The sequence below is a fragment of the Cucurbita pepo genome, unplaced genomic scaffold, assembly GCF_057944985.1.
Source record: "Cucurbita pepo subsp. pepo isolate OVF unplaced genomic scaffold, ASM5794498v1 scafford_96, whole genome shotgun sequence".
Taxonomy (NCBI): Eukaryota; Viridiplantae; Streptophyta; class Magnoliopsida; order Cucurbitales; family Cucurbitaceae; genus Cucurbita; species Cucurbita pepo.
In genome coordinates this window covers 50001-52500 of record NW_028257999.1, presented here as the reverse complement: position 1 = coordinate 52500, position 2500 = coordinate 50001, and positions in this window count along the sequence as shown.

Below are 2500 nucleotides of genomic sequence, written 5' to 3'. Positions count from 1 at the left end.
GCCCACGTCGCGCACGCCCCCGACCGTGCCCCCCGCACGCCCACGTCGCGCACACCCCCGCACCCGCGCCCCCACCCCCCTCGCGCAGCACACGCCAAGCCCCATCCTATGCTATGTGCGATACATGCCCTACCAACACCTCATGCACCCTTACACACTCATAATGTCCACCAACACCCTCCAACGCAAACATACCTACAATCATATCAAAAGTGTTGGATGTTACCTCCATAAAAAATCATCACACCCAACAACAATTCATCACACCTAACATCCGTGGAAAGTAAGAACATGTATAAGCCTTGGACTATAAAAACATCATCAATGAAATGAACTAAGAAAAGAGTGATGAATTATTTTTTTCTTTTGGTTATCTAAAACAATGAAATGAAGAGTTTTGATACAAGAGTAGGTACATTAGACCAAGACGCCCACCATGACCTTGTTTTTACACCCATCACCCATTTAATTGTCAAAATACGTGTGTAGTGGTTGTTTTATTATTATTTTTTTTTTCTGGGAGCTAAGCAACTTGAAAGAATTATGCCCGCAAAATTTCAGATTTTTTCGACAACTATAACTATTTTTTCTAATTTCTTATTATTTAATATTTAAAAATTCATTAAAAAAAATTGGTTGGTTGAAAAATTATGAAACTTGATTTTTAAACTCTTTAGAATGTCCCATTAATGAATCAATCCAGCTCACGGAAAAAAAACAATATAAAACTTGAGATATTTGACTGTATGACCGTTCGGAAAAATCGTATCTAGGCCTGGCAGACCAAAAATGCCTCAAAATGTACTATATAGGGGGGTGACTAGTCTGCATGGGCTGGGCACGGGGGTACCCCTATATCTTCCGCCACCCCCACGCCCCAAGCACTATGTGCCGCACATGGGCATATGCTTGGGGCACGGGGGTGGTGGTCGGAGGTCGAGGCCGATTGATGGTGGCGGAATGCCCACGGTGAGGTGGTGTCGGAATGGTCCTGCGTGCTCGCCCGCCCTGCCCCACCTGCGTGTTCACGCGTGCGCGCGCCCCCCGCCCCGCCTCGCCCGCGTGCTCCCGCCTGCGCGCGCCCAGCCCCGCCCCGTCCACGTTGTCCCGCGCGCGCGCGCCTCGCCCAGCCCCGCCCGCATGCTCCCGCGCGCGCGCCCCGCCCAGCCCCGCCCGCGTGCTCCCGCGCGCGCGCCCCGCCCAGCCCCGCCCGCGTGCTCCCGCGCGCGCGCCCCGCCCAGCCCCGCCCGCGTGCTCCCGCGCGCGCGCCCCGCCCATCCCCGCCCCGCCCGCCTTCTCTCGCGCGCGCGCCCCGCCCAGCCCCGCCCCGCCCGCCTTCTCTCGCGCGCGCGCGCCCCGCCCTGCCCCGCCCACGCCCCATCCATCACCCATTAATTGTGAAATTACATGTGGAGTTGTTGTTTTTTTGTAATTTTTTTTCTGGGAGCTAAGCAACATGAAAGAATGATTCCCACAAAATTTCAGATTTTTTTGACGGCTCTAGCTATTTTTTCTAATTTCTTATTATTTAATATTTAAAAATTCATTAAAAAAAATTGGTTGGTTGAAAAATTATGAAACTTGATTTCTAGATCCATTACAATGTCCCATTCATGAATCAATCGAGTTCATGGAAAAAAACAATCTAAAACTTGAGATATTTGACCGTATGATGGCTCAGAAAAATCGTATCTAGGCCTGGCAGACCAAAAATGCCTCAAAATGTACTATATAGGGGGGTGACTAGTCTGCATGGGCTGGGCACGGGGGTACCCCTATATCTTCCGCCACCCCCACGCCCCAAGCACTATGCGCCGCACATGGGCATATGCTTGGGGCGTGGGGGTGGTGGTCGGCGGATGAGGGCGGTTGACGGCGGCGATGCGGTGGCGAAACTTGCACGGTGAGGCAGTGTCGGGTGCCTTTGGGCGTGCGACATGAGCCTTGTTGAGAATGAAATGTTGCGATGTTGCCTTCTAACTTGGGCTGGCTTGAGGATGGTTGATGGTTGGCACGATGATGAAACATGCAATGTGGGGTGGAGCCGGGTGCCTTCGGGCGTGCGACATGAACCTCGTTGAGTGTGTGACGTTGTGGTGATGCCTGCCAGCCTTGGGCCAGCCCTATGTTTTGAAGGCCGGTGGTGCCAGAACATGTTCGGCTGGTTGGAATCGGGTGCCTCTGGGCGTGCGACACGAGCCTCATTGAGCACGGAATGTTGCGATGTTGCCTTCTAATTGGGAATCTCTGGTGTGAGGAACTGTGGATGGTTGCTAGTATGACGATGAAACATGCAAGGTGGGGTGGAGCCGGGTGCCTTCGGGCGTGCGGCATGAACCTCGTTGAGTGTGGGACGTTGTTGTGGTGTATGCCTCCCTTTCTTGGGCCAGCCCTATGTTTTGAAGGCTGCGTGGTAGCAGAACATGCACGGTGGGGCGGTGTCAAATGCCTTTGGGCGTGCGACATGAGACCTGTTGAGAACGGAATGTTTCCTTCCAAC